Below are 19,808 nucleotides of genomic sequence, written 5' to 3'. Positions count from 1 at the left end.
AATATACATATAATCCCTTAAGAAATTTGAACAGTTCAAATTCTTCCAAAAACTTGATCCTCGTTTTACCCGTTATGAGTTAGCAAGGGGATCTAATGGACCTATAGATCCGAAGCTCCAACGATACGAGATTAATCGGTCAATCTCATTGACCGAGTTAATCAACATTCGTTAACTACGGGTCACTCCACTAAAGACCCGCAGTTGCACTCTTCTCACTGCAAAATGTTTTCGTGTCCATAGATATATGACCATAAATGATGAGTCAATCCTTCACGAGTGCTCGTAACTCAAGTTGGGTCAAATTACCGTTTTACCCCTGAGTTACATCTTACTCCTTAAATACCACTGTTCCTCTAATGAACAATCTACTCCCCTAAAGTCGGAGATGAGTGAATTCCATCTTGTGAAGTTATGTTTCCAGCTCCCCACTCGGTCTCATCCCCAAAATGGTAGGAATATTGAGTCGGCAACTCAGGCCACTCTCACCCATACAGATCAAAGGACGAGCCCTCACGGGCAGGAGTCCATAACTCACTCAGGATTGAGAATGAGTTGTCTAGTCATCCTAAGAAACAGCAATCTATTAGTTAACGGTGTTACATCTAAAGATTGGCTATTTCGTGGTCCGGTCTTATACAAACTCATTGTATAGGATACCCCCACTCGCATGTCTCCACACGAACGACCTGGATCAAGTCGTCTGTAACCTTTACAGAGTAGGCCGTATCCATAGTGTTGCCAGGATAAGGTACCCAGCCTTATCCATATACTATAGACCCTTTAGGTTATTCACGGGACATTATCACTTGTATATCGGGGTATATCAAATATATACCTCGTATATTAGGGGTATATCAAATATATACCCAGTACATATACTGTCCCGGTTACACTAAAATAACCTCGGATGTTTAGTTTATTGGATTTTGGACAATGCAATGCTATGAATTCAACAACAAATTTATTGAATAAAATTTTATTGAATATAAATTTGTTTTTACAAAATACAAACTACGTGTAACGTCCCAAGATTTCATATAAACATCCTAGGCAACGCTAAATAATTCTTCTGGCTAACCTTAACTCTAAACACGAGATAAGCAACCTCCTGGAAAATAATTTAGATGAAATAAAGCTTCGGCTTCCATACGTTCTATCAGAAATATAAATGTCATAAACTGTCAGAACTCCGCCCTCCGTGGGCAATTTAAAAACAACAACATATCATATTCGCCTCAGTGGCAAAAATTATTAAATAAATAAAAAAAACATCCGTGCACCTAAACTCCAATGACAACAACGACGCGTTTACCAGCAACATCCATAACAATTAAAGTAGCTCTAAAGAATACAAAATTTCCTCCGCGGTTCACACCTAGCAATAACATAAATCTCAAGGCTACTCGTACCCAACGACCATTCCCTCTATCCTCACTAACTGAGCTAGTGATCCTTCCTCGGTCAAGCCCTCTCCACGTCGTCACCGCGGTCGACCCCGCTCACACCTGAAAACATATAAGGGTACAACAGGGGGGGGTGAGTACATAAGGTACTCCGTAAGTAGCACTTTCTAACTAGCACAAAAAAAATGCTCACAGTCACAACATAAAGAACAAAACAATAGCGAGGCAATCAAATAAGCAGTGAGAGATAGCGAACAATTAACTTGACATTTAGAACAAAATAAGAGCAAGGCAATCAAATAAGCAGTGAGAGATAGCGAACAATTAACTTGACATTTAGAACAAAATAAGAGCAAGGCAATCAAATAAGCAGTGAGAGATAGCGAACAATTAACTTGACATTTAGAACAAAACAAGAGCAATGCAATCAAATAAGCAGTGAGAGATAGCGAACAAATAACTTGACATTTACATACAACAACCAAGCGTCGAAACTACCAATACCACAACCCATGATTCGCTAGCCCTTGTCTCATAGTACCAAACCTACCTCAACACCCCCCTGTATTACTCCCCGCTTAACTTCTCGAGGCATGACGGCTCTTGACATTTATTCCCAAGTCACCGTACCTCCTCCTCCTCCAGTACTTGATGTTCGACCTTGCCATTTATTCCCAAGGCCAAGCACCACTACTTCGCGAGCTCCACTCTACTTTAATCCCTCAAGCCTAACTCCTCGAGTCGTATTGACCCTTGACATTTATCCCCAAGGCCTCAATACTCCTCTCCAGAAACTTGACATTCGGCCTTGCCATTTATTCCCAAGGCCTGAACTGTGCACCGGTCCTTGCCGTTTATCCCCAAGGTACCGATGACTTCCCGGCGTATTGGTCCTTGACATTTATTCCCAAAACCCCAATACTTGTTTACAGAATTTGACGTTTGGCCTTGTCATTTATTCCCAAGGCCACTACTCAAGGCTTTGAACCTCCAAACCATTCATAACATTTTCAGGTCAGAACACCCATAGCTAACGGACCATCAACCCGTCCCTTTACCCTTCACCCTGCACCACTTCGCTAACCCTCTCATGACCACCTGCAGGTAAATTTCCCACATTCTAAATCTTTACACCGTTTACAAGCATTCATATCCTTGAAATAAACAAAATACATCCAACAGCTCACAACCAGGACAATATAAACTAAATTATCTGTTTCACAACGCGAGCATTTCATTTACATCACAGTTGCAAAACGTCATGAGCCAGTTACTTCTAGCTACCACAATTCAGAACCTACTAGTCACCTACAACAATAAGAACAGAAAACATGTTTCCTCAAAGGTGTTCAATATTAGAAATAAAGATCGCTAGAAAATTCACAAATCAAATCTAACAATCCCTACGTGCTCAATTACATTATTTTAACAAAAAAAAAACAGCATCAAAATCATTTCGTTAACGGTAATTAACGCACACACTCGCCCCCTGGTGCTACTTACACAACCACGTCTTTAAGTTTGCGTCGGCCTCACACCTAAGCATAAAACAGAAAAATACAGCAATTTAAATGTACCATTCAGCCTTAAAAAAACATCTTTAAGAGGGTTCAAAGGGGCTCGTTACCGCAAACCGACTTCGTATAGGTGTGGGTAACTTAGATCTAGCTTGCCAAGACGTGGGTAGCGTAAATCGGGTTTCAAACGGATGTAGATAATCGCCGAACGCCACCAATACGCTGCTGTCCACGTTTTTGCAGTAGCGAAAAGCGTCCAATACGATCTCCAACGGCTTCGTTTCAATGTCCCTTGCTACAAAACAACCTCGCTTAGGTGTGGGTATTCTAAATCGATTTCGTTTGGGTGTGGGTACTCCAAATCTAACTTCGAACAAAGGTGGGTCAAAGAAAAGTTACCGGGTTTCACGGATCTAAGTTGTTCGAGGTCGTTAGGCTTGTTGAATCGGAGAACGGACGCCTCGAACACAGCCCTGCGTGTATCGATGCCGCCTGCAGCTGCCCGAACGTCACGTGCCACCGCTGATCGTCGCACACCGCCGCTACCCGCCGCACGCCGCGGCCCTCCGTCACGCACTGCTGCTGTTCGACGCTGCACCGGCTGCCGCCGCCGCTGCCGCTGCTGTGTCCGCCGGAGATGGCTGCCGTCGGTGCTGCTGTGTCGAAGAGGGAGAGTCCAAGTGGAGAGGGGTGGCCGACGGCTTCAACAAGAGAGGGAAAGGGGAAAAGGAGAAGAGGAATGAGAACAAGTGGCTAGGGTTCCCTTTTTTTTGTTTCAAACTTTTAACTCCTTTGGGCTTGGGTTCTTTTCCTTTTGTTTAAAGCCCACTTACCCAACCCTTCCTTGTTAAAACAAGCCAATAATAGAGTTTCGTAATTGGCCCAATGATCCAAAACAAGTGTCGCATAATGGAAATCCGTACTAAATGTAACTTGATAAATAACTACACGCTACTAACTCACCACTAAAACTGTAACAATACACACTAGTCGAGATGTCACACTTAAATTAAATAAGATCACCGATGAATCAATTAAAAATAACAATGAAATAAATCAATAAATCAATAATTAAAAATCCATTTTGTTATAAAATTTTCCGAAACTCGGGGCAAGCTAACCTGAGTAACGCGGGGCGTTACACTACGAGTTTAGGGCAACACACCCAACAAGATCGAGGCGACCATGGCTCGATCTCGACCCCTGTTCGGAACCGAGCAGGGCTCGACCCATTCGCCGGGCCCACCTTCCCTCCTTTCCCATTGGTTGAAGTGCCTCAGTCCATAAGTCCCTAGCTATGATCCAACAACAAAGAGTTATATGGGCTAAGCTAGAAGGTTCTAGAACACAAGAATACCTATAAATAGAACTACGGGCTAAACCCTAGAGGTAAGCAAAAATACCCTAATTACTTTACTGAGTAATTCTCCCATCGCGGACTTAAGCATCGGAGTCCGTGTGACTAAAGTCACACCGGTTTAGGGCTGTTCGGTTTTGCAGGTATCCGGTCCCGTGATCATCAAGTTTGGTGCGTATTTGGCGAGATCCAAGGAAGCCAAAATCTCAGCATCAACAATTGGCGTCGTCTGTGTGAACGACTAAGATCTAAAAGTCAAGATGATTGACGATGAATTGGCCGAGAATTGCTCAGATCCGAGGAGATCTCAGGATAAAGTAAGTCGACAAAAACAAAGCGACAAGCTCCAGGATAGATCTTTGACGAGACAAGTCGACCACCCAAAGAGGAAGACGAGTTAGTGGAGAGCTCCTCAGACCCAAGGAGATCTAAAGTAAAGCGAGTTAATAAATTTGAAGCATGACTCAGAACAAACGAAGCAACAAGTTCCAAGACATATCTTGGAGGAGATAAGCTGACCCATCCGAAGAAAAGGATGAACCAAGAACGACTCTTACCGAGGAAATTCCAAATGAGACGAAACCACAATTTTTAAGGCAAAAAGAACAATATGCCCAGAGCTCTAATCAGATCATCCAGAGTGAGCGACAAGACATTGGTGGTGAAGTGAGAAGTCACACCAATAGTCTGACATCTCTGGTGGACGACCACTTAACCACCAAAATGATGATAACATCTCATGTTGTGAGATTAGATCATGCAACTAGTGTTGTGCCCCCAACAGATAACGACTCAATCAATAACGATGAAAAAGCCGACCCGAGCCCTGGTCATTGCATGGATCACCCACCTCAAATAGAGGAAAGCCTACTGAAGAATTAGAATCGATCCCTCTAACGTCTGAAGAGCTACGAATCAATATTGGAACCAAGTTGGGGGCTGAGGAAAGAGCTAGTCTCACTAATTTTCTCAGAAGCAACACTGATGTATTCGCATGATCACATCAAGATATGCCAGGAATCGATCGAAAAATCATGGTGCACCGACTCAACGCGGCTAGGAATGAATCGTGGTCGAGCAAGTAGAAGAGTTATTAAAAGCTAGTTACGACAAAAGGTATCAATCATGGAGGATATTCCATCGGTTAGCCCATGAATAACAAAATCTTCAAAATCAAACAAGTACTCTCAATATAGAAGTCTAGCATTTTACCTATGCTTATTGTCTTCTATTTTGAGAGTAGGAGGCTACTAAGGGAATACAAAGTTAAACGTGACTGGCAAACTACATAACTCAGGTCATGACCAGGTCTAAGGCATGACCAGTGCTCTTCCATCAACCAGGTCCAAGGCATGACCAGTGCTTTTCCAATAACAAGGCATGACCAGTGCTCTTCTGCCGACAAGGCATGACCAGGTCCAAGGCATGACCAGATCTAGGGCATGACCAGGTCCAAAGCATGACTAGTGCTCTTCCACTAACTAGGTCCAAGGCATGACCAGTGCTTTTCCACCGACAAGGCATGAGCAGTACTTTTCCACCGACTAGTCATGACCAGACTCTAGGACATGACAAGGTCCAAGGCATGACTGGTACTCTTCCACCGATAGGGCATGAACAATGCTCTTCCACCGACAAGGCATGACCAGTGCTCTTCCATCGACAAGGCATGACCAGTGTTCTTCCGCCAATAAGGCATGACAAGGTCCAAGACATGACCAGATCTAGGGCATGACCAGGTCCAAGGCGTGACCAGTGCTCTTCCATCGACTAGGTCCAAGGTATGACCAGTGCTCTTCCATCGACAAGGCATGAGTAGTGCTCTTCCACCGATAAGGCATGACCAGTGCTCTTCCATCGACAAGATATGACCAATGCTCTTCCGCCAACAAGACATGACCAGGTCCAAGGCATGACCAAATCCAGAGCATGACTAGGTCCAAGGCATGACTAGATCCAAAGGCATGACCAGATCTAGGGCACGACCAGGTCCAAAGCATGACTAGATCCAAGGTCATGACCTGATTGTCTGCTAACGAGGTCTCTTCTATCGACCAAGTCTCCTTTACCAACCAAGTCTCATCTGCCAATCATATCCGATAACAGCACGACATTAGAAGTCAGTAGAGCACAATAGTAGAAGCTACCTGGAAAGCTGACCAGGTCTCAAGAAATCTTGCTCGGCATTAAGAAGCCATTTAGTCGACACGAGCAGATAAAGAAAGCACAGGAGCTTAGCGAAAAACGAAAAAATGTGATCTTGAGAAGATAATGGACCAGACAGATACACCACTTGGGGAAGAGATAATCCCTCTGAAGTTCAAAATTTCCTACTATCAGAGAGTACGACGACTCAATAGATCCTACTAGCCACCTGAATGTGTATAAAGAATGGATGGACATCTACGGAGTGACAAAGGTTATCAGGGCCAAGGTATTTTCATTCATGATAACCAGCACGACTCGCGTCTGGTTTCGACAATTGATGAGGAAATCAATTTTCTTCTTCAAAGAATTGGCTAAAGCATTTGGAGGAAGAAATAAGAGTCGATCTGTGGCCAACTTGCTTATTATAAAGCATAAATCAATGGAGAACCTAAAAAAAATATATGTGGCTTACTTCAATGAGAACCTCTGGAAAGGTATACCCCAGCGACAATCCCACTCGAGTAGATCTTGATAAAAGATAAAGAGCTACTCAGATGACTCAAAAAGATGGAGATGCCATCTCAAAAGTAACTAAAGGAAGATATTGCCTATTCCAACAGAGTCCGAGCGAACCACAAGTGGAGTAGGACCTACCACCATTGATTCACAAATCATGTGAAAGTGGGAACCAGGTGAGTAACAATGGTCAAATAACTCGAATTGGGACAGACCTAGAAGCAGGTCAATAAGCTAGAAGCCAGTCAGTGAAACCGGGGAAGAGAATCCGAAAGGTGCTGAAAAAGGCATGCATACAGCCCAGCAAAGTTGAAACAGAAAGCATGTAAGTCAAACCAATCAAGGAAACCCATAGTATAAAACCATTTTGCAAAAGCCAAAATAGGTTAGAAACCTAAGGGTGTTGATTAAACTCAGGGTAAAAAACCATGGGCGAAAGCTAAACAGGTTAAAAACCCAAGGGTGGTACCGCTAGCCCGACTAAAAGTTTAATCCCAAGGCTAAAATCTAATGGTTAAAACTAACCGTATAGCAGAGCTCAAGAGACTTGACTACAATCAACTACAACAAGAGTATGAGGGCGTAGAACATGACTTCCCCGGGCAAAGATCCGGTCAATAAAGGCCTAGCATGGTAAAAACATCAAGCAAGAGCCCAGGGTATAAAATCATTTGGCAAAGCCAAACAGGTTAGAAACCCAGAGTATTATCGCTGGCTTAGCTAAAAGTTAGATCCCAAAGCCAAAATCTAACTTATAGACAGGTTCAAGAGACTTGACCATAACCAGACACCTTAAGAACATGGAAGCTGAAAAGACCTCTAGTTCACAAGGCAACAACCAACAGTGGCAAAACAAAGTTAGTAAACTCAAGGTAAAAACCAGTAACAAAAGCCGGATAAGTAAAAATTCAAAACTGGATATGAACCTTTGGTAGAAGCTCAATGGGTTGGAAACCTTAGATGATACAACCAGGCAACAAGAACTTTCAAAATAGAGGTCTCGACATTTTCATGCCACTCGCCATCCATCTTGAGAATAGGGGCAACTATTATGAGATAGAAATCGATCAAAGAAATGGGCATCTCCAGATCAGAGAGGCCCAACCAAGCAACAACGAAGGGAAGACCGAGCCGACAAAGGCTCGGTCCCGACCCCTGCTCGGCGCTCGACCCATTGGCCGGGCCCACCTTCCCTTTTCTCCCATTGGTTGAGGTGCCCCCGTCCATAAGTCCCTATGATTCAACAACAAAGAGTTATATGGGCTCAGCTAGAAGGTTCTAGAACACAAGAATACCTATAAATAGAACTATTGGCTAAACCCTAGAGGTAAGCAAAAATACCCTAATTACTTTATTGAGTAATTCTCCCATCGTTGACTTAAACATCGTAGCCCGTGTGACTGAAGTCACACTGGTTTAAGGCTGCTCGATTTTGCAGGTATTCGGTCCCGTGATCATCAAGGAAGCCAATATCCCAGCATCAACAATGTTGATGGTGGTACCTCCAGGTATTGTACTTTTTGGCTCTGGGTTGCCACCCTCCTCGAAGGTTGCTCACAATTTGAGCAACTTTTGATCACCTATATGCCATGTCTCACTTCTTTCCCTAACCAATGTGAGACTTTGTTTGCACACCTTGCAACCCTTACAATCCTCCCCTCAGATAAAGTGTCACCCGTCTCTTGCTTGAATAGCCATTCATCCGTCTACAATCCTCCCTTTGATCAAAATACCACCAAGTCTCCCCTTATGATATACAAATGAGTGATCACGGAGTGCACGGGGAAAGCCTACAAGAGGAGCAAGCTCAAATCAGCTCAAATGAAGCTTATCCTCAAAGTCAACCCAGTCATGAGCCAATCATTATGCCACAAGGTTCAATCAAAAGAGCTAGAGCTAAAAGACTACAAGAAGGGTTGAATGGTCACTTCCAAGCTAAGGTGTTCACACTTGGTGAAGAATTGCATCCTTTCAAGCTTGAAAAGACATCTTGTCATCCAAGAAACTTCATGAATCTAAAAATCTAGATTCATCCACATATTTAATTTATTATGTATTTTTCAAGGGTTGTGTCTTTTCATCCAAGGGTTGTGTCTTTTCATTGTGTCTTTTCAATTACTATATAAATACGGATGTACATTTATCTTTCAAACACAACATTTGATGAATGAAAATTTCAGATTGAGTTTAATCTCTCTCAAGCTTTAAGCTTTCTTTGTATTCTTGTGTTTAGAATGCATGTTTAGAACTTTCAATCTAGTTTGATCAATTATGTTGTGGAGAGTTCGAAATCTTGAAGATAGGAACAAGTTATCTTTTTTTCTTGATCTTTGATCATCTTACCAAGCATAAATCTGTTTAGCTTTCTTGGAGTTGGTTCATCATCTTGTTATTGGGGTTATTCTTGTTATTGTTGTAGGGGTTCACCTTGAATATGGGAGTTCTCATGCATAATTGAGATAGTTTCTTTATCATTTGGTATAAGAGCTTTGACTCTAAAGCAGATTATATCTATTTCGCTTGCCTTTGTTCTTCGTCTTTCTTTCTTTCTTCATTCAATCGTTACATCTAATTTCATTTTACTTCATTATTTTTTATCGTGCTTGCTGGAAAAAAAAAAGAAGTTCGTTAAAAAAAAGGAAAAGAAATAAGATGAAGAGACTTATCATCTTTTATTGGCATTTCATATTCGATGCTAACTGTCTCTTGTTTTATGTGCTAAAAAAACAGAAGAAAAAAAAAATGTCGAGATAGCAAGTAGTGAAGCATTGTTTCTTTTGCATTACATGTGAAGATAGTTCCAACGTTTTATCTCTCATATATCTATCTTTTCATCAAATCATTCATATATTCATTTCCATCATATCATTCTTGAACCATTTTGCTTAAAATTCATTCCATTGCCTCTTCCAATGCTTGTTTTCTAAATTTTGGATTTTTGTAACTTTTCACATTCTAGGCTATTTTGAAGTGTTCTTGCTTGATTCTCATAAGAATACTACAAGACTTGCTGAAGTTTGAGAAATTAGAAATCTTAGGGTATTTATACATTCTTTTTCTTGAGTGCAAACATGAGTGGCCTGTCATATTCCAAGAGAGTAAACACGTGAAGGAGTGCTTGTAAGGTCCATTTTTACTTTGTGTTCGTTTTTGCAGCATGGCAAATGAAGAAAATGAAGGTAACATATCAGATGGTAGGATGAGAGAGGCCCAACAAAGAGCTATGGAGCGAATGATTCGTACCATGGAAGACATATCGGAACGAATGCACAGGTTGGAGATTCAAAACTAAGCGCAAGAGAGGATACCACCACCACCACCACGTGCTATGGATGACCATCTTTTATATTGAGAGAATGAATATGAGGAAGGTGAGTCTGATCAACTAGAGGATGACCAAGTTACCTTGTTAGCCGTGCATAGATGGGGAGATAGACGTGCTGGACATCGCTTGGATAGAGGGAGAGGTCGTGGAAGACAACGCAATTATCAGAGGAGAGCTCCGAGAGAAGAGGCTCAAGTTGATCGTAATATAGGGAGCATTAAATTGAAGATTCCAAAGTTCTTTGGCAAGACTGATCCAGAATAATATCTCCAATGGGAGAAGGAGGTGGAGTCGGTGTTTGTATGCCATAATTTCAGTGAAGAAAAGAAGGTACAACTATGTGTCGCTCGATTTAAACAATATGCACAAACATGGTGGGATAAGCTAATGTCTCGTAGAAGAAGAAATCTTGAAGCACCAATTGTTTCGTGGTACGAGTTCAAGGAGTCTTTGAGGAAGCGGTTTGTTCCAAAACATTTTGAAAGGGACATGACACAAAAACTGCAAGCGTTGAGACAAGGAAACAAGTCAGTGGAGGACTATTACAAGGAGATGGACACTTTGATGGATCGATTTGATCTAGATGAGGACATGGAGCAACTCATGGCGCGTTTTCTTAATGGCCTAAACAAGGAGATTGCTGACAATGTTGATCTACAACCTTACTTTGACATTGAGGAGATGTTGCATTTAGCAATCAAGATCGAGAGACAAATCCAACGAAAGTCCCAACGATATTCTTCTAAACAATTTTCCAACTCTAGTGCTACATGGAAAAAGGATAGTAAGAATAGTGATGTTTATCCTGGAAATCGAGAGGGGAATGAGAAACCTAAGAGTAAAATTGAGAAAGAGGAGAGTTCAATGAAGGGGAAAGAGAAGGTAGATGAACATAAGGAGAGAACTAGGGATATTAAATGCTGGAAATGTCACGAGGTAGGGCATGTAAGTAGGGATTGTCGAAACAAAAGGACAATGATCATAAAAAATGGAGAGGTAGTAACTGAGGGTGAAGAAAGCGAAAATGAGGAGAAGAAGAGAGAAATAGTTTATTTGAAGGAGTCTAGTGATGGTAGCTATGAAGAACCAGTAGTAAGGGATGTGCTTGTATCTAGAAGAGCTTTAAGTACCCAAATTAAAGAGGACCTCGTTGAGGATCAAAGGGAAACATTGTTTCATACCCGATGTCATGTGAATGGGAAGGCCTGTAGTGTGATAATTGATGGGGGAAGTTGTACTAATGTTGTGAGTACATTACTTATCAAACGATTCAGATTGCCTACAACACCACATCCTAGACCATACAAACTTCAGTGGTTGCACAATTGTGAGGAAGTTAGAGTTAATAGACAATGCATTGTGCCATTTTCTATTGGAAGATATAAGGACGATGTTCTATGTGATGTTGCACCATACATGCTGGAGAAATTCTTTTGGGAAAACCATGGCAATTCGATAGAAGAACTGTGCATGATGGTTATCTTAATCGCTACAAATTCACCAAGGATAGGCGAAAGATAATTCTTCTTCCTTTGTCAACCAAGGATGTATTTGAAGAGCAATATAAGTTAGAGAAAATGAGAGTGGAGGCCCAGAAAATAAAGCAAGAGAGTAATATATTTTGAGTGAAAAGAGCAAGAGAGAAAAGAATTTCAAAGAAAAAAATAGTGAGAGTGAGAAAAACAATTATGGAAAAAAAGAAAGGAGCGGAGAGAGTGAGAAAGTGCTCAAAGAGAGAAAAGTAAGAAATGAGAGTTTGATAGCTAGAAATAGTGAGGTTAGGAAAGTTTTGTTTTCAACAAAACCAATCTTTGTACTTTTGTGCAAAGGACCTTGTTTTCTAACTTGTGACTTAGACACTTCTTTGCCTAGTATTTTTCTGAGTTTGTTGCAGGAATTCAAAGACATATTTCCTGAAGAATTACCGAGTGGATTGCCACCACTTAGGGGAATTGATCACCAAATTGATTTCATCCCTGGAGCAGCTATTCCAAATAGGCCAGCTTATCGAGCTAATCCTTCAAAGTCAAAGGAGATTCAACAGCAAGATGATGAGTTGCTTGCCAAAGGATATGTGAGGGAAAGTCTTAGTCCATGTTCAGTAGAGGTCATTTTAGTTCCGAAGAAGGATAGTTTTTGGAGAATGTGCGTGGATTGCAGAGCCATCAACAAGATTACGGTAAAGTATCGTCATCCTATATTGAGACTTGATATGTTAGATGAATTACAGGGGTCTATTTTATTTACTAAAATTGATCTCAAATCTGGATATCATCAAATTAGGATGAAAGTTAGTGATGAGTGGAAAACTGCCTTTAAGACCAAACATGGATTGTATGAGTGGTTAGTTATGCTTTTTGGTCTTACCAATGCACCTAGTACGTTTATGCGTCTCATGAATCATGTTTTACGTGAATTTCTAGGAAAATTTGTGGTAGTTTACTTTGATGATATTCTTGTTTATTCCAAGTCATTAGAAGAGCATGTCGAGCATGTTAGAAAGGTTTTGCTTGCATGGAGGGAAGCTCAATTGTTTGCCAATTTGAAAAAGTGTTCATTTTGTTTGGATAGGATTAATTTTCTTGGATTCGTTGTTTCTGCAAATGGTGTTGAAGTTGATATTGACAAGGTTAAAGCTATTAAGGAATGGCCACAACCTAAAAATGCTAGTGAAGTGAGATCGTTTCATGGCTTGGCTAGTTTTTATAGGAGGTTCATTGAAGATTTTAGTACCATTGCTGCACCACTTAATGAAATGGTTAAAAAGAATGTTATTTTCAAATGGGGAGAATTTCAAGAAAAGGCATTTGCTGTTTTAAAAGAAAAATTAAGTTCTGCACCTTTGGTTGTCTTTGCCAATTTTGAAAATACATTTGAAATTGAGTGTGATGTTAGTGGAATAGGAATTGGAGTAGTTTTAATGCAGGAACAAAAGCCCATATGTACTTTAGTGAGAAGTTGAATGGGGCTGCTTTGAACTATCCAACATATGATAAAGAGTTGTATGCTTTGGTAAGAGCATTACAAACTTGGCAGCATTACCTATGGCCAAAGGAGTTTGTGATCCATACTGACCATGAAAGCTTGAAGCATCTCAAGGGACAAGACAAATTGAATCGACATCATGCGAAGTGGGTTGAATTCATTGAATCCTTTCCATATGTTATAAGGTACAAAAGTGGTAAAGAAAATGTGGTTGTTGATGCATTGTCTAGAAGATATACCTTGTTTTCAACTTTATCTTCTAAATTGCCGGGATTTGAGTTTTTGAAAGAAATGTACAAAAATGACGATGATTTTGGTAAAATATTTTCTCAATGTGTGAAGTGAATTGGAGTCAATCACTTCTCTATCATTGATGGTTTCTTGTTTCGGAAAGATAAGCTTTGCATTCCTATTCTTATAGAGAATTACTTGTTAAGGAAGCACATGGAGGTGGACTTATGGGACATTTTGCTAAAAACAAGACTTATGTTTCCCTTAAAGATAATTTTTATTGGCCACACATGCATCATGATGTTCATGAAGTTTTCAGTACTTGCATTACATGTAGAGAGGCTAAATCAAAATCGAAACCACATGGATTGTACACTCCTTTACTCGTTCCTAATACACCTTGGACTGATTTGTCTATGGATTTTATTCTTGGATTGCCTAGATCAAGAAAGGGACATGATAGCATCTTTATGGTTGTTGATAGGTTTAGCAAAATGTCACATTTCATTGCGTGCCATAAGACTGATGATGCTAAAAACATTGCTGATTTATTCTTTAAGGAAGTGATAAGATTACATGGCATTCCTAATTCTATTGTTAGTGATAGAGATTTCAAGTTTTTAAGTCATTTTTGGAAGGTTTTATGGAGAAAGTCGGGAACTAAGTTGTTGTTTTCTACCACATGTCACCCACAAACTGATGGTCAAACAGAGGTTTTTAATAGAACATTAATCACTTTACTTAGGGCAATTCTTGATAAAAATCTTCGAATGTGGGAATAAATGTTGCCTTTTGTTGAGTTTGCTTACAATAGGGCTGTTCACAGCACAACAAAGTGTTCACCTTTTGAGATTGTTTATGGTTTTAATCATATGACCCCTCTTGATTTATTGCCTTTGCCACCTACCAAATTTGTTCACCTTGATGCTAATTCAAAGTTGAGTTTGTCAGGAAGCTTCATACGCAGGTAAAAGAAAGAATTGAGAAGCATAAATCAATGATAGGAACGTTTTCCAAACCAAAGAAAGTCCAAGTTACATATAAGGGGAGCTGGACCATTTCAAGTTTTGGACAAGATCAATGACAATGCATACAAGATTGATCTTCCTGGTAAGTATAATATGAGTGCTACCTTTAATGTTGCTGATTTATCCCTTTTTGATGTAGGTAATTTGGATTCGATGACGAATCCTTTCGAAGATGGGGAGAATTATATAGAAATGAGTGATCACGGAGTGCACGGGGAAAGCCTACAAGAGGAGCAAGCTCAAATCAGCTCAAATGAAGCTTATACTCAAAGTCAACCCAATCATGAGCCAATCATTATGCCACAAGGTCCAATCACAAGAGCTAGAGCTAAAAGACTACAATAAGAGTTGAATGATCACTTCCAAGCTAAGGTGTTCACACTTGGTGAAGAGTTGCATCCCTTCAAGCTTGAAAAGACATCTTGTCATCCAAGAAACTTCATGAATCTAAAAATCCAGATTCATCCACATATTTAATTTACTATGTATTTTTCAAGGGTTGTGTCTTAATCCAAGGGTTGTATCTTTTCAATTACTATAAATAGGGATGTACATTTGCCTTTCAAACACAACATTTGATGAATGAAAATTTCAGATTGAGTTTAATCTCTCTCAAACTTTAAGCTTTCTTTGTATTCTTGTGTTTAGAATGCATGGTTAGAACTTTCAATCTAGTTTGATCAATTAGGTTGTGGAGAGTTCAAAATCTTGAAGATAGGAACAAGTTATCTTTTCTTCTTGATCTTTGATCATCTTACCAAGCATAAATCTGTTTAGCTTTCTTGGGGTTGGTTCATCATCTTGTTATTGAGGTTATTCTTGTTATTGTTGTGGGGGTTCACCTTGAATAGGGGAATTCTCATGCATAATTGAGATAGCTTCTTTATCACCTTAGGTAGTCATCAATCCGTTGACTCACGAGCTACAACGAGAGTTTGCTATTATCTAAAACTATAGGCACGCCTAGACAGAGCACAATCATATATCACACCATGACTACATCTTTCGAGGCTCACTAGGCTTCTTTGTTGAACACCCGATGATTCTTAACTATGGACCACTTTGTGGGAACCTAGTGTCGACCACTATCGCACCCTCATCCACAATTGTGTAATGGCTGTAAGGCTCACCAATCACTCTATTGTAGTTATCTCTGCTCTTACTCATGTTGAGTGTTCTTCAATGTGAAAAATGGTTGAAAACTGGGTATGTCTGTTCCTATAACTGCCGCCAAATGTTGATGTAGGAATTTGATTTCGATCTCTCGCGTCGATAGCTCCGAAAAACACTTTCACACAAAGAAAACTGCACACCAAATATGATACTAAACCCAACACACTCCGATGTCTAAATTAGCAAAGGGTTTCATCGGGAGTAGCAGAAAGTAGAGTAGTGAGAGCGTACCTCGTGTCCAGGTCCCTCCTCTTATTTATAGATAAAGTTTTTTAGGTTGGTTTAGGTGGATCGACTCGACCAGATCCAGTCGGCTTGGATTAGGTCTTGTTGGGTGGTTCAACGCATATCATTAACCTAACCACAATTCATGTGAGCTTGGTACATAATTTCACCCATAACAGCCACGTTGCACTAATAAAGAATTGTTAAGGATAATTTACACATTGAACTGGTAATTACAGAAAATTTTACCATTTAAATTAGGAATCAAAACCAACGTGGATAAGTGATTTTGATCGATTGAAAATTGACAAAAATTAGATTTTCTTTCTTTTTTTTTTTCTTTTTTTCCACTCATCTTCACACCTTCATAGTGGTCCAAATTGGAATCCATTTTTCGGCCACTCAATCTTGCCAACCCAACTGTGGTTCTTTTGTCCTTTTCACTGCAATAATTCATCGACATGTCTAAATGTTTGAGAGACTGCACACTTCTCTCGACGTGTCCAATTGAAAACGAGGCACTCAAATACAGAGCTCAACCATACGTTTAAGTTCACGAAATCGAAGATAATAAAGAAGAAAGAAAGTAAATTTGGAATCAAGATTTCTAAGCGTCCACGTGGGTTGAAATATCAAAATCTTAATTTTACGAAAATATCAATAAAATATTGTTAAAATATTAATGTCAAGCCATATTTCTAAAAAAAATAAAAATTGCATAAAATATTTAAATTAACAAATAAAAACTTCACCTATTTTAAATAAGTTAAAATTTATTAATATTGATATTAATTATGTCCATATGGATCCTTTTTATATTTTGTCATTTTTTCTTGTCATATTATGTCAATATTGATTCACCACATGTTGAATCTAAAATATATATGGTGTTGAAGTTTTGTTAATGCATTTTTCTCAATAAAATATATAGAAATATTGACATGAGATGAAAATTTTAATATATTAGTTTAAATAATGTAAAATTGGTTATAAATATACCAATAATAAAATACTTTTGCAAATATTTTTTCTTGATAATAAATTTGAAAAGTATCAGAGTTCTTTTAGTACAGCAAGTGAGATCAGAAGAATTCAAATTCATGATCTTTTTGGTCCAAAATATGTATCTTATCCAATTTAACTATACTTGGATCGGTTGTATTAGGGTATTTGTTACTACCATTCAATAAAGTTTACGTTTTATCATTTATATATGTATCGAGATTAACTATAATTTTAAAGTATTTGAAATTCTATAGCATCTATGTATTTTCTTTATATACACAATAAAATATTATAAAACTATATGAACTCATAATTTATCTAATAATTATAGATTAATTCATAAAATTATTGAGAAACTACACTGCTAGTCAATATTTATGAATAATAATTTGCTAATTTACTAGTTACTTTGTAAAAACATGCAATCTTGCAGAAACAATTGTAACATTTGAATATACTTAAACTTCTAAATAAAAATGAAGATAAAAAAGGAAAGGTATCATATAAAAATAATGAACTGTAAATTTTTATTTAATACTTAATCTTATCGTAACCATCATGGATGGTTCAAATAGTTATCGAATAGTCCAACTGGAATAGTATTCGATGTTAACCAGACGTAACTTTTGAAAGAACAACACAAAAAACAAAACAAAATTGTTGAAAAGAAGATACCAGTGGGGAATTTAATAATGCTTAGGTTGACCAAGTAGACTTAAGAAGTAAACAATAATCGGAAATTTGGAAACAGAGTTTTGGTTTATCCATGGCGGCGTTTGCGTTCCTGCTACTGCTCCTGCTCCTCCACGAAGCAGCACAGGCACAGCCTCAGAATTCTTCTCAACCTATTACTGATCCCGCCCAAGGTTCACTCTCTTCAATTTTTTATTTCTTCCCCTTTCATTATTATTATTTCTTTTCTTTTTTCCTTCCTTTCCCATTTAGTCTTCTTTGTTTAACAAATAATTGACCACTTTTCTATAATCCACAACATTATAATATAATGAATTTATCTATTATTTTTAGTATAATTGGTTGATGTGGAGATTCAAATCCACGACATTTTGATCGATAATATATACTTTAATCAGTTAAGATATATTTTAAGTCGACAACGTAATGTATTTAAAGAATATGGAGGTTAAAATATGTAACATTTAATAAAAATATATAGTGTTTTAAATTGCTCATGGAAGAGGCATAGTATTGGTTATTTTTCATGTATTTTAGCTAAATAAATTACCTAAAATAGGATTGAACTTGAATAACAATAATTAGTGACCAAAATACTTACATTTAGAACTTGGTGACTTCGATATTTTTTTTAAAGTCTAGAGATATAAATAAATATTACCTGAACTATTAACTGAAAATGAAAGTTTGTGTATGAAAATGAGATTTAAATAGGTTTTTAAGACTGGGGTGTTTGTGAATTAAAATCCTTGTGGATTTTTTTATTAAAAAGTGATTTTATGAGGAACGAGAAGAAGAGTTTTAGTTTAGAAGAAGGATTTTAGCCCCCTCCCACAAGGATTTTATTTTTAGTTTCTATTTTTAAAATTATAATTCTATATTATCTATTTGTATTTTTTTTTTTAGTTTTTAACTTCTTAAAAAAAAATTCATTTTAAAATTTTGGCTATGATTTTAAAAATAGTTCTGAGAGTACATTAAAAAAACAAAGAAAAAAGAGTTAGCAAACATATATAAATTTTAAAAACTAACCACATATATATATGTTTGTTATATATATATGTATATATAAATACATATACATATATATAAATATATATATATACATATATATACATATATATATATCAAATGCGCTCTTATGATTATTTTTTTCTCTTTTCTAGTTGTGGGAATTTCGTGTTTTCTAAATTCTCGAGTTAGGGAGTTTTGGCGTTTAATTTTGTATTTTATTTAAATTTGGCCAATTATCAAATGTCACGTCAATATTTTAAAATTATATTTAGGATCAATCATAAATTTACACCCGTTCTAAATTAATTTTAAAATTGACAAATCAAGTTATGCCACATGTCTTTATTATGGTCATCCAATGGCATCAATTAATTGGATCAGCCATATGGAGATTGGCTTAAACCTATTAAGTTCATACCCATCTAAGATTCATTAAGACACTATAAATAGAGGAGCTCACCCTCATTTGAGGCATTGAGAAGGATTTAGCAATCAAAGCATTTATAATAAGCTACAAGTATTTTGGAGTTTAAGCAAAGCATCCAACACGGATAAAGTTACGTTGAAAACTCATACAAACCGAAAAACTTCATCAAACTACGAAAATCGAAGAACCTCACCAACTAGCCGAATCTCTTCAACAAGCTCAAAGTCGAAGATTTCAAAGATTCTTCAACAAACTAGAAACCAAAGATGATAAATATCCTTGATTCAAGAACAAGCTAACAAACCGTCGAATTAAATTTTGCATATGAGACAAAACATATTATTATTGTCAAGTTAACAAACTCTCGAATTAAAGTATGCTAACGTACTTTGCTTGTAACATACTACATACATAAATACAAATCAAGTTCATTAAATTGGAATTTCTCTTCTCATAAATTCTTCGCCAACATATTTATTTTCTATCATTAATTTTAGTATGTTAATAAATTTAGATTTCGTTAACTTTTTTCCAATTAAAAAAATTATAAGGCTAATTTATTATTGTCACATCAATATTAAATATTATTGTGGGAGAAATCTAAGCAGGACACGTGTCAGATTTCGGGGGTGACAGCTAGGTGCAGGGTCACAGATGGTTAACATCATACTCTCTGTGATGTACAAAAATGCATCGTCACCATAGCTGTACGGGGAACATGCTGAGGACTACTACCTGCAACCTGCAGTCTACCTAGG

General features: G+C 38.0%; 1 protein-coding gene and 1 long non-coding RNA gene across 2 annotated transcripts in view; one reads left to right on the top strand and one right to left on the bottom strand.

Moving 5' to 3' along the window:
* Positions 1–1,087: 1,087 nt before the first annotated feature.
* On the bottom strand, positions 1,088–3,646 carry LOC148209035 (uncharacterized). Its single transcript, XR_015787354.1, has 4 exons — positions 3,323–3,646; positions 3,034–3,218; positions 2,910–2,944; positions 1,088–1,508 (listed from the first exon to the last, which is right to left on the bottom strand). It is a non-coding gene; the product is annotated as an uncharacterized LOC148209035 (long non-coding RNA).
* Positions 3,647–17,604: 13,958 nt separating this feature from the next.
* The window catches only part of LOC111024433 (putative LRR receptor-like serine/threonine-protein kinase At1g56140), a 67,143-nt gene continuing 64,939 nt past the window's right edge, over positions 17,605–19,808 (top strand). Inside the window, exon 1 of the mRNA XM_088117006.1 lies at positions 17,605–17,782. The gene's annotated coding sequence lies outside the window, so the exon portion shown is untranslated. The remainder of the gene's footprint in view (positions 17,783–19,808) is intronic.

This window comes from Momordica charantia (assembly GCF_013281855.1).
Source record: "Momordica charantia cultivar OHB3-1 chromosome 9 unlocalized genomic scaffold, Mcharantia_2.0 BLBB01000009.1, whole genome shotgun sequence".
Classification (NCBI taxonomy): domain Eukaryota; kingdom Viridiplantae; phylum Streptophyta; class Magnoliopsida; order Cucurbitales; family Cucurbitaceae; genus Momordica; species Momordica charantia.
Note: the sequence above shows the minus strand (reverse complement) of the source record. Positions and strands in the feature narration are given on the sequence as shown.